Below are 14,016 nucleotides of genomic sequence, written 5' to 3' on the forward strand. Positions count from 1 at the left end.
AGCTGTTAATTGGTTAACACTGTGATAGATCTAATGGTACATTTAATGTAATTTTACTGTAAAATACCGTTAAATGTACAGTTTTTGAAAGTGAAAAAGAACAACTCATTGTATAATTTACAGTGAAAAACCGTAAATTGACATTCCCACAATTCCCTGTGTGACACTTCACATTTGATGTATTTTTGTTGAAATATCTATGTTTCTTCATAGTGTTCTTCGTTTTTTCTAATCAGTTATGTACATTAGGGTTTTATGTTACATTTAATGTTGTTAAATTAATGTTTATTGCATTTTTAAAATGTCATGTGTTACCGTGATGGTGTTTAATGTTTGTGTGAATGACACTGTGTAGCTTCTATATATTTGTATTAACTTTCTTGTGGAAGAGCTACTTGTGATGAGCTTTAATTGATCATGTGACTCATTACTGCTGTGATTGGTGGTTATCAGTGTATTACTATGGTATAAAACAGTTATTAATACTTCAATAGGAAGGTACTTTCACATTATATCAAATAATAAAATGTTTTATTACCGTAAATCTTAACCCTCTGGGGTCTAAGGTGTTTTGGGGTCCTTGAGATGTTCTGACATGCCCTGACATTTGTGCTTTTTTCAGTTGCTTATAAACATATTAATGGCAAAGGTATAATTACACTCTATTTAGCAAAAACAGGGCTACCATAATATGTGAGCAACATGTATGTACATGTTTGTATTTTTGAGAGAATAATGTTTATGCATGGTTATTGAAAAAACTAAAAATGAAAATTTCTGAAATAAGGCCACAAAACACATACTAAATATGTGTCAATAAGACTTTTGACTAACGGATGTCGTTGCCTAGGGTTTTTTCTTCAAAATGATGTGAAAATCATCCTGCCCTTATCATTCACATAACACAATACATTGATTTAAATTTTGCAAGACACTTTATGTTTGGAAAGGCCATATGCGAGTGGGCGTCAACCATTCAACAGCATCATGCATATTTAGTGCTTCACACCTGAGGAGACAATGGGGCCCGCATACTTAATGAGCCATTCATTCAGGTGTGTCACTGAGCCACAAGTGACACACCGTTGTGTGTCACTTTGCTTATACAAATACGTTGCTTATACAAATATATATATATATATATATATATATATTAGGGCTGGGAATCGATTAAAAAAAATTAACTAATTAATTGCACAATTTCTGTAATTAATTGCAATTAATTGCGCTTCCCCCAAGCTTGTAATCATCAATATTTAAACTTAGAATCACCTAATTAAACAACACAGGAAAAAAAGGGAACAGAAAATAGCCCTATATTAAAATATTAAACATCAATATATCAATATATTATTCTTTTTCAATAATCAATCAACATAATCAATTTAACAGATTATTATTATTATTATTATTTTATTAATTATTAAAACAAAATATAGTCCTACAAAGCTATTATTACCAGAGCATGTGATCAGAGCAGGTCAATTTACCATTGTTGCCCAGCATGACTATACCAGCTCAGCAAACAGAAGTCAACAGAGAAATTTCACGTTACTTGAGTGGACTTTACTTTTCCAGTGCTTAGTACATGATTGAAGCCTTTGGGCCGTTAACGACAGAGCCGCCGACACACACACACACACACACACATACACACACACACACACACGGAACGGAGAGCTCGCCGCTGCTGGGCCATTAACGACAGAGCGAGCCGACACACACACACACACACACACACGCACGCGCGCGCGCGGAGCACAGAGCGCGCCGACCGACCGACACACACACACACACACACACACGCGCGCGTGCGCGCGGAGCACAGAGCGCGACGCACATACCGAGCGGAAAAGACCCGCTCATGAAAGCTGCCCGAGAATGAAACCTGACCGCCGAACATGGAGGGGCGGGACGGCATATTTCGGCCTTTTTAATAGCAGACGCAACAGGAAATCATTAAAACGAGGCAAAAAAAAAAAGTGCTGCGTCAATTGCGTTATTTTTTTTTAACGCGTTAAACATTTTTAAATTAATCGCAAAGATTAACGCGTTAATTCCCCCAGCCCTAATATATATATATACATATATATATATATATATATATATATATATATATATATATATATATATATATATATATATATATATATATATATATATGTATATATATGTATATATATGTATATATATATTCTACCAAATTGGTTCACAGTTGGAAGCATCTCATTTTATTTTTCCATGTCTAGTAATTGTGCAGTTAATTCTCATACTGTATTTTCAGTTTTGGAATATGTATCCTCTCCCCAAATTTGTCACTAATAAAACACAATAAAAATGATTTAAAGAAAAGTTTACATCTACCTTGTAAACATATTTTTTATTAAAAAGGTTACAATTACAACAACAATTCAAGTGCAATCTTTCTTTGTAAAAACTAAAGTATACATTTTATATCATACATATTTCAAAGTTAAGGATTCATTACTTTGAATATAGCCTAGGCTACATTGGGAAAAACACTAATAACATATTATTTGATTACTTTATTTTTGACAAAACATACTATATTTAACATATGAGCAAAAATTGGCAAACAAAAGCTTATTTGAGGTGGCAGATATTTTACAGTAAAAATGTGTAATCTATCCAAAACTAGTCAACGAAATGTTGTCTTTCATATGTCTGTAACATAGGTCTTTCGTTTATATAAGAAATATAAATGTTAATTTGCAGTTTAATACGTTGCTTATACAAATACATTTTATTTCAACATATTTCAGTTGATTTTTACTCATCTCAGTATAGTTTGCTAAAAGCAGATCATTCATTCACACACAGAAACGCAATTCAAATTTAAACAGTCTTTTTGCGAGCGCGCATCTCTGCCATTCATTCATTCACACACAGAAACGCGATTCACTTGAGAATGAAAAAAACGTACTACAGTATTCTCAGGATCCGTTGCTCCTCGAAATACCAGCACTTCTGAGGTACATTTTCCATTATTCCTCACAGCGCCGCAAGACAGTGTAAACAAGTACACTGATCTGAATAAACTTGATGTGTTTTCTCGAGCTGATATGTGGGCGTTCACAGTTTGTATGGGATCACCTCAGTCATTTGCGTTTGAATAGCGCGCGCTCTCCGTGGGCGGAGTCACATTAAAAATAATTAGCTGAGAAGAGAACGACTGACATCTCTCTCTTTTCATACAGATTACATAAACTGAGAATATTTGTTTTTTATAAAAATTACTTCATTTAACCCCCTGAGGTCTACGGTATCGCCGGCGATACCAGCTCGCTTTTTTTTTATTAATGTAAAAGAAACTCATAAATACTCTGTTGACTTTGATTTTCCATACATCAACTTTTTGAGTTTCATACATCAATCGATTCTGTTAAATGTGTATTATTTTTGTGTATACTCACAATAAAAACAAAGTGTTGTGCTTTTTGCCAAATAAAGAAAAATAAACACGAAGCGAGTTCTGCCTTCTCTCTGCCAGTGAAGTCCATTCTGAAACGCGTCCGAAAATTAACAATAACTCAGCGAATACTCAGTCAAACAGACATACAGACACACAGGCATGAAGCTTGAATTCTCTTCTTTTAAATGAAGTAATTTATATAAAAAACAAATATTCTCATCTTGTGAAATCTGTATTAAAAGAGAGCGATTCCAGTCGACCTCATTACAGCTAATTCAAATGTAATGTGACTCCGCCCACGGAGAGCGCGCGCTATTCAAACGCAAATGGCTGAGGCAATCCTGTGAACGCCCCCATCAGCTCGAGAAAACACACAAGTTTATTTAGATCATTACTTGTTTACACCGTCTTGCAGCGCTGTGAGGAATAATACTAATGGAAAATGTCCCTCAGAAGTGCGGGTATATCGAGGAGCGAGCTGAGGAAGTTTTTTCCTTCTCACGTGAGTTTTTTCACGTGGGTTTCTGTTTATGAATGAATAAACGGCAGAGATGCGCGCTGTTTACCACAGCTGGCAAAGACAGTTTAAATTTAAATCGCGTGTGTGAATGAATGATGATGTTTTAGCAAACTGCATTGCTATACTGAGATAAGTAAACATCGACTGAATGTTGAAATAAAATGTAGGCTATTTGTATAAGCAACGTATTAAACTGCAAATTAACAATATGCCCTAATATTTCATGAAAACAACGTTACAGTCAGACGAAATATGAAAGACAACATTTTGTTGACCAGATTTGGGTACAGTTTTTACTGTAGAATATACTGCCACATCAAATAAGCTTTTGTTTAGCAATTTCTATATATAAAATACTATTTTTGTCAAAAATAAAGTCATCAACTAAGATGTTAGCTGTTCCAATGTTGGTTATATTCAAACTAATGAATACATAGATAAAATGTAGGCCTATAATCATTTTTTTTACAAAGAAAGAGTACACTTGAAATATTGTTGAAATTGTAATTATTGTTGTAGCCTAATTGTAACCGTTTTAATAAAATAGCAAAACATATTTACAAGATAGATGTAAGCAAAATCTTAAATGGTCAATATAAGTCTTCTTCTAAATATATCTTTTGTCCTTGCATTGTGGCTCAGTCAGTGTCACACCTGAGTGAATGGCTAATTATGCAGAGTGGGTGTATTCTAAGGTGTAAACCACTCCTCGTTCACGCCCCCTCGCATATTGGCTTTCCAAGCAAAACCTGTTTTACATCAATTTAAATCAATGTATGGTTTTATGTGAACGATAAAGCAAGACTATTTTCACATAATTTTGAAGAAAAAACTATAGGCGACGACATCCATTAGTCAAAAGTCTTATTGCCACATATTTAGTATGTGTTTTGTGGCCTTATTTCAAAAACTTTAATTTTTAGTTTTTTCGATAACCACGCATAAACATTATTCTCTCAAAAATGAAAACATGTACATACATGTGGCTCACATATTATTGTAGTCCTGTTTGTGCTATATAGAGTGAATTTACACCTTTGCCATTAATATGTTTATAAGCAACTGAAAAAAGCACAAATGTCAGAGCATGTCAGAACACCCCCAGGGCCCAAAAAACCGCTCAGACTCCAGAGGGTTAAAAGAAGAGAATTCAAGCTTCATGCCTGTATGTCTGTATGCCTGTTTGACTGAGTCTTCGCTGAGTTACAGTTCATTTTCGGACGCGTTTCAGAATGGACTTCACTGACAGAGAGAAAGCAGAACTCGCATCATGTTTATTTTTCTTTATTTGGCGAAAAGCACAACACTTTGTTTTTATTATGAGTATACACAAAAAAAATTACAATTAGAGAGCTTCTAATTGACTTCACTTTTCTCCGTTGAAACCTATGGGGTTGCTGTGTCCATTTCTTTTATTGTCTATGATTTTTAATCCATTTTTGAAAAATACAAATCTATATAACTTCCTGGTCATGTGACCTGATGATGTCACACCACCTGTAATTTATTCACCAACCCTTGTAACGAGACACAGTATCATCCATGCTATTAAGCCATCACATATCAATTAATGCCGAAGAAAAGATTGAATGTCTAACAAATGTCCAACATAAAACCTACTTTACCGCACATTGTCAAATTTTACTGAATGTTTATCGTCAGACAATATTTGGTCATTGTAAATAAGTTTGTGTGTTCCAGAATCTACCGACACACACTTGTCAAATTGCAATGAATGTTTGTATAGCTTATATCTGATCATTTGGATAATCTCTGTCCATTTTAACACTATCAACATATAAATGCTTATTTATTGCAAAATCTATGGAAAACCTTTTGAAGATGTTACGTCTGATAAATCGGTTAATATTTGACCATTTTAACAATATCAATATAATAATCCTTGAAATAATTTTGTCTTTCCCAAATCTACTGACAACCTTGTCAAATTATGATATACATTTTCAATCTAATTTTGTGTAAAATGTTTGTTTGACTTTTTTTTATCAAAGCAATTTTGTACATCTACATTAGGTTTAGATGTTTGATATTTTATTGAAAATAAGTTTAGTTTGATGTCACCAGTATTGTTATTAGTGTTTGCTTTTGTTAGGCAGTTTGAATGGGCTTTTTAACATTAGCATTTCTCTTGCTGTTTTTTTTATCTTTTTTTTATGCCGAACACATGTGAGATCTCTCATTTAATTCACTTCACAAACATAGTGAGCTGCAACACAAAAATGCTGTATATCAGACCTCACTGGATTCTTCTTCAGTTTGTTTCTGTGCTCCACCTTCAGCACACGTTAAACCTGTTCAAATACATCTAAAGTGTTATTCAGGAAACTTGGCAATCACGTTGTCATCGGTGTCAAAAGCAGCACTCAGATCTAAAAGATTATGGATTACCAAGATTCCTGAGTCCCAAATAACTTTCAGATCGTTTAAAACCCTGATCAAGACTGTTTCTGTGCTTCGCCCGGAAGCCAGACTGAAATATCTCTCTAAGTTTATTGGTGTTGAGAGTTATTAATCTGTATGGACACTGTCTTTATAATTGTTTTGCCAAGACTTGGTAGATTAGAGATTGGTTTGTAGTATACTGAGCACAGAAGAATCAAGGCTGTTTTTCTTCGGCCTAACAATTGCAGTTTTACAAATTTGTGGGAATATTCCCTGCTGTAGGAACGTCAGGTAATAAGCAGGTCATAACAGTTTTGAGAAATTTCGTGGGTTCATAATTACAGCATTTGAAAGTGTGGTAAATTGTTCACTTATGAAGCCACTTGAGCTCATTTAGCTTATCACATTTTTATTTTAGGAGCAACTTTTCCATAAACACAATTCTGATGCTGACACAGAGGATGGAGTGATAGTACCAGAGATCCACTGTCCCTATCAGACAATAATCTTACTTTGTTCAGACACATCACCTTTGAATGACTGGGATCTTAATATTCAGACACCTGATTAATTTTATTTTAATATAAACTAGCAAATAATTTCCTCTAGATTAAAACAGACACAGTTCACAAGTACACAAGAGGTTGCACTTTATTCTTATCAGTCTATGCTGATCTTGGATTAGCATACCAACAGCATATGAATGTTAAGGGAGTGAACTGAGACATATATGAACTGAGACAGTTCACCCAAAAATAAAATTCTCACTTATTTTACTCACCCTCATGCTGTTCCAGATGCATTTTACTTTCTTTCTACAGATGAACACGAATTAAGATTGTAAGGAAAGTAATCCATCTCTGCGAGTCCTAAAGACGCTTTAAAAACCACACACAGTGAGCGTGACGGTAATCCATGCGACCTCAGTGGATGAGTCAATGCCTTCTGAAGTAAAACAACAGGCTAGATAAGAAAAATACTAATAATGTAAACTGTTTTAACTATTACAAATCACTTCCGACCAACTGTCTTACGTACATGGGTTACAATCCACTTGTATTATATGGACTCACAGAGATGGATTATTTCCTTAAAAATCTTTGTCTATGTTTATGAGAAGAAGAAAGTCATATACATCTGGGATGGCATGAAGGTGAGGAAATGATGACAGAATCCTCATGTTTTGGGTGGGCTATCCTTGCACTGCTTGTGTCCAGTCACTGCTGTGTTATTTGTACTGCAACAGGAACTGTTCAAAGAATCATTGCAACATTTAAATATTTTTTTATGTATTCTGTATTTGTAATTGTGCATTTTGTATAGTAATGTATATCATGAGAATACTGTGCATTAAATGTATAATATGCAGTTAATGTTTTGTGATTCTGGTCTTTCCTGTCACAACATAATTGCATCCAAGACTTTCACTCTGATACTTGTGTATATGCTTTAGTGACAATAAAGAATGTACATTTATTTGAATTCATATTTTCAATTACATTCATTTAACTGGTTGTATAAGTCACAATTGAAACGGTTGATGATTGTTAAAATATATTTACAATTTTAAATGTAAGAAGATAGTATTAATTAAATGAAATAACTAAATACAATTATAAATAAAAAAAACAAATGGCAACAAGAACATTCGTTGTGTGACATATGTAATGAAATGCCCTTTGAGGTCTGTATCATCTGACAGCAGGCCACGATTGTAATTTTCATATTGTTTAAAGTCCTCTTATTTAAAGGGCACCTATTATGCCCCTTTTCACAAGATGTAAAATAAGTCTCTGATGTCCCCAGAGTGTGTAAGTTTTAGCTCAAAATACCCAACAGATCATTTTTTACAGCATGTTTCAATTTTCATTTTTTGGGGCTCAGAAAAACGCACGTTTTAGTGTGTATCCCTTTAAATGCAAATTAACTGCTGCTGCCGGCCCAGGGGGCGGAGCCTCACGAGCTCGCGATCAGAGCCAGGACAATCTCATCTGATAATATCAAAACAGAAACTCTCAGTAGCGGTGTTCATTTCGACTCAGAGTCGGACAATAATGTCCACAGAGCCAGAGAATATATGCTGTATAGAGATAGAACAGGTACAGTTTAGTTTAATTACGGTTATTTGTCATCTGCTTTTATCCACTATTAATACAAGCCTGCTGTACACAGCAAAAACTCCAGTGTTAAATTAACACTCCTGGGAGTATATATGAGACCACACTTGTAGAGTGTAAAGTGTTAAAATATGAGTGTTAAATTAACACTCAAGAGTGTTAAAGTTAATGAGATAATTAAGTGATTAATTGAGTGATGATTGATCATTATTGAAGACACCTGATGTTAACAAGCAGAATCACTGAAGGAGAAAATCACAAATTGTAAGCCACCGTTATGGTGATTATTGTTTGCTTTAGTTGGGCTCTTGGCCCTTATATTATTAACTTTAGATATTGTTTGGCTGTTGTATCTGAGTTATAACTGCCAGATGAACAAAGAAAAAAAAAGTGATCTGATGGTGTTGGTTATATAATGACAATCGTCATTTGAACTTGATCACTGAACTCATATTTCTGACTTAGATTTATGTTGTTGGTTACAGCATAACTGTGATTCTGCATAAATATCCAGAATTTTAGATATAATACAAAGAACTTCTTAAACGTTGTTTAAAAAAAAAAAAAAAATCTTTCTTTTAGGCACACAAAGACATAAAGATTCAGTCTATGCATCTCAACAATGGTGACGAGCAGAATATTAAATTAGGAAAAGTAAATTACATAGACAATTCAGATCATTATTCATACCGCAATGCATGATGGGAGCCATTAATGAGTTGTGATTGGTGGCAGCCACTGCAACATGCTTTATTATTGTCACGATTGTTGAGATTCACAGGCTGATTATTGATGTCTGTGTTTCTAAATAAATTAATTAGAAAGTCTTTTGATCAGAACAATGTTTATTAAATATTTTGGATTACATGAAAAATACTGAAAATCATATGCTGTAGAATCACAGAGCTGCTGTAATTAACAAATCCAAACTCTCAATAAGTTTAGTTTTTCAGATCACAACATGATTATGTCAAAACATAACCAACACCATCAGATCACATTTTTTCTTTGTTCATCTGACCGTTATAAATCAATAACAGCAGACGAGCAAAATTTAAAGTAAACATGTAAGGGTCAAGAGCCCAACTAAAGCAAACACCCATCACCATAACGGTGGCTTACAATTTGTGATTTTCTCCATCAGTGATTCTGCTTGTTAACACCAGGTGTCTTCAATAATGATCAATCATCACTCAATTAATCACTTAATTATCTCATTAACTTTAACACTCTTGAGTGTTAATTTAACACTGATATTTTAACACTTTACACTCTACAAGTGTGGTCTCATATATACTCCCAGGAGTGTTAATTTCACACTGGAGTTTTTGCTGTGTAGCAGACCCCGTCCGAATGGATGACCAAAATATACTGAGGAGTTCAATTAAGTTTATTGTACCGCACACAAAAGATGAAGCCTTAGTTTTACTCCACAAAATTACTGTGAGCCGAATAAACACAGTATATAAGTGCGCATTAAAGTCTTATCCATAAACTCTCTCTCTCTCCCTTTCATTATCATGGAACATACACAGCGAAGTACACAAAACACTCGTTAGAACTAACAGTAAACAAATACACACCTTTTCAGTGGGTGCTAAATCAACTGGTAAACTGTATATCCACGACTCGATGAGCTGTCATAAAGTGCGCTCTCTCACTTTCATTTTTGCCGTGATCAGTACGTTAGGCCTGTCGCTCCGGAGACTGTAAGCTGGATCACAAACAGTACTGATCCATCCTCGAGTAACAGAGAGTAAATGAAGACTGCTATGTTCAATCTTACATCCAACAACAACACACCTCAATCGCTTAGGAGACATTCTTGTCTACAGCTGCTCAAGCGTCGAAACAATGGCGGACTCTGTGTCCAGCTCACTCAGGGCGGGTCTACGCTCAAACTGCAGTGTCAATCAACAGTCGTGGGAGGGGCCTGTGCAAAGTGACGTCACACATTGCCCCGAATCTTAGAACAGCTCATTCTGAGACAGTGCTTATGATTTATGGGGATTATAAAAAAAGCACTTGGTGGATTTTTATCATTATAGGGTGGTTGTGTACACACACTGCCAACACACATTTATGTTCTAACACCATGTAAAAGTGAATTTTGCATAATAGTTGCCAGGCACGTGCACAGGTAGGGCTCAACCTGTGCAGAGCACATGCCCTTTTTGCCCTTACACTCCGAAGTGCCCTTTTTTTGGTGGTGTTTTTTTTTTTTTTTTTTTTTATCAATGCTATTGGTCACCCTTTACGTCTGTCTGTCTGTTTTTACAAATATTTAGCCACTGAAAGTTCTTAAAACAAGCTTGTGTAAATCTTATTCGATCCTCAAGCTGTCAGTAAGCTGATAACTCCGCCCCGTCTATATTCCCTGAATCAACTGAAGTTCCACAGCAGCCGCACAGTGGACAGCAGCTGAACGAAGTTTTGTGAAGGGTTAATAAATATTCTGTTGTTTGAATAAGTACTACTAAACACTATGTCTATAAATGCTCATATTTTATTTATTTGATGTCTGACTCACTGACTGAGACATGTTGGACGTCGCCTGAGAGAGAGGTCTAGGCTAGCATTTGCCATCTAGTCATAGCCAATACATAGCCTACACTTAAATAGCCTGTGCTGCGCATACAGTAGCATTTCATCTTTTATAAAAGACCGAGTCTTTGAAGGGTCGAGTCCGAGTCGAGACCGAGTCCGTTGGTTTTCAAATTTAGTCGAGTCCGAGTCAAGACCGAGTCTTTGAAGGGTCGAGTCCGAGTCGAGACCAAGTCCGTTGGTTTTCAAATTCAGTCGAGTCCGAGCGACTCAAAACGGGGGTTGGAGGTAACAAAAATAAAAATAAATTACACTGCCTACGTAGCTTCTCTGCAGGGGTGGTGCCAGAGAATTTTTAACGCATGTGCTGAGGAGGTGCTAGATCATTGACAGGGGGAGCTGCGCAAAACTTGGCCACTAAATATTTAATATTCAATTATGATTATTAAATTATTATGAATTATGAATTATTATTAAAAGATGTAGGCTATTATTATTAATAATAATGTTATTTCAACATAATATCTTGTTATTTCGACATAATATGTGTGCGTGCAACAAGCAAGATGTACATTTGTAAATCCGGTGACGCATACATGATTTTTATTAATAAACTAGTGTTTTCTGACAGTGTCGGCTGTAAAGATGAAGTTGACGATCGCCATAGGCTATCCATAGTGAACGCGCCTAGAGAGAAATGCAAATAATGGATTACATAATCAGAGAGTAGCCTTTTTCTTTTTTCGTTTTGAATTATTTCGTTTAAAGACATTTCAAGCTTTGTGTATTTTATATATTTCTCATGTCTGTGTGAGGCATACACTGAGTTTCATTAAGTTAGGATGAGATGCGCTCCAGTTAACGTGCAATGCAAGAGACCGCGCGGGCGCCTCCATGATTATATTGTCTGTTATATTGGCTTCTTATTCATTAAATCCAGGCAATTGGTTGATGAATTTTAAAAAAAAATTAAGATACAATTTATACAAAACGAAATTCACTTTAAAGAAAGGCTTTTTACAAAACAAAACTTAATGAAGTGGTCAAAATCATGTATGACCCACTGCATGTCTCATATTGCGCATCCTATCTTACTCGTGCTGTTCACTTTTCATAATCAACATAAATGGAAAAGAAATAACATTATAGTATTTTAACAAATATGAAACGTGCTTATTTAATGGCTACAACAGTATAGTACGCCTACAGACTATTTGTACAAATTGCTGCACATTCATTTAATTCTGAATTTTGCACACACAAGTTGAAAGGCATTTGTTCAAATCAAGTTCACGGATAATTGTGCGTGCATTTATTAATCATTATGATACTAAAATCATAACAAAGTAGGCTATGCTATGTACAAAAAATCAGATGAGCCCAGAATATGAACGCAATTACACGTTAAGCATTTTCCTCCCATAGAAAACCATTATAAGAACGCTTAAAGGACAAGTTCGGTATTTTACACTTAAAGCCCTGTTTACAGATCGTATCTGATGAAATAGAACGGTTAAGATTAAAATTTGGACACATGCTGCTGTCCCGAGAATTTTAGGTTTATTTCGCTTTTGTGGACCTATTTTGCCAAACGCGTCACACCCGTGATTCTTCCGTTGAGAGCTTGAATAATAGACACTCCAGCCCAGTTGGTGGCGATAATGCACCTTTGCCAATTGCAAGCAAACCACGGGCATTTCATTGAATACACAGAAGAAGCAGAAGAAGAGGCGGAGTAATACCGTAAAGGTGCTGCGGTCTCACAGCACGTCCTATTAAGTCAATGGAGTTGGACAAAAACTACGATAAAACCTGTTGGAATGCATCTTTTTCAGCGATTTTTGAGTGAACATATCAGTGAACACCCCTGACCACTCGGTGAGTTTCACGTCTTTGTAAACGAAAGTTTAATGTGTTTTTAGGACGGAATCTTCCAGTGCACATAGACAACCATTGTGGGGGTGGGGGGGTGAAGCGAAATAAACCTAAAATTCTCGGGACAGCAGCATGTGTCCAAATTTTAATCTTAACCGTTCTATTTCATCAGATACGATCTGTAAACAGGGCTTTAAGTGTAAAATACCGAACTTGTCCTTTAATGTGGCTTAATGCAAATTAGAATGTCCCCTTATTATGTCGAAATAACAAGATATTATGTCGAAATAACAATTCAATGTAATGCAAATGCAAACACAAGATTTTTGTAGAACTTCAATGGCGAATAAAGACTAACCAGACAAATAACAACATTGCACACTACACAAACAGTATTTTTTTTATTTTTTTTTAGGCAATTAATTTTCCATAGTGACACAGGAGGTGCCGGATCCAATAAAAAAGATTCCGGATCCAACGTCGGAGGTGACGGAACATGTTTCGGCGTGTTCCAGCTCAAATTAAGCCCTCTGCCTATTTTTCTAAACTGCTTCAACAGTGCTGCTCTGTCATCAACATGTTAAGCCCACCCTGACTTTTTTAATCATAGTTAGGACATGCAGAGCAAATAAAAATTTTCTAGTGGTATGTATTCTAGTGATGGGAACGAGACCGCCTATGCCGAGTCCGAGTCAAGACCGAGTCTTTGAAGGGTCGAGTCCGAGTCAAGACCAAGTCTTTGAAGGGTCGAGTCCGAGTCAAGACCAAGTCTTTGAAGGGTCGAGTCCGAGACGAGTCCGAGAAAGCAGAAATCGGTCTCGAGACCATCACTATATATTTTACAGCAGGAAAAACTGAGCGCCCCGCCTATATAGCTACAACAAACTAGTTTGTAACCTGTTGATGAAAATGTAATGTGATGCTAGCAGGCGCCGGCGCCGTTTTAATGACAGACAAAAAAAATGCACATTTGCACACATTCGCTGGTCAAAAACTATATATTGATAAGTAATACAACAACATATAATTTGTTTTTACCATCGGAAAATCATAACCGGTGCGCCCCCGCGCTGTTTCGTACTGGAACTTACACAAAACGACAAGTGATCCTCGTCACCTACACT

The sequence above is a fragment of the Leuciscus leuciscus genome, assembly GCF_965113295.1.
Source record: "Leuciscus leuciscus genome assembly, chromosome: 3".
Classification (NCBI taxonomy): Eukaryota; Metazoa; Chordata; class Actinopteri; order Cypriniformes; family Leuciscidae; genus Leuciscus; species Leuciscus leuciscus.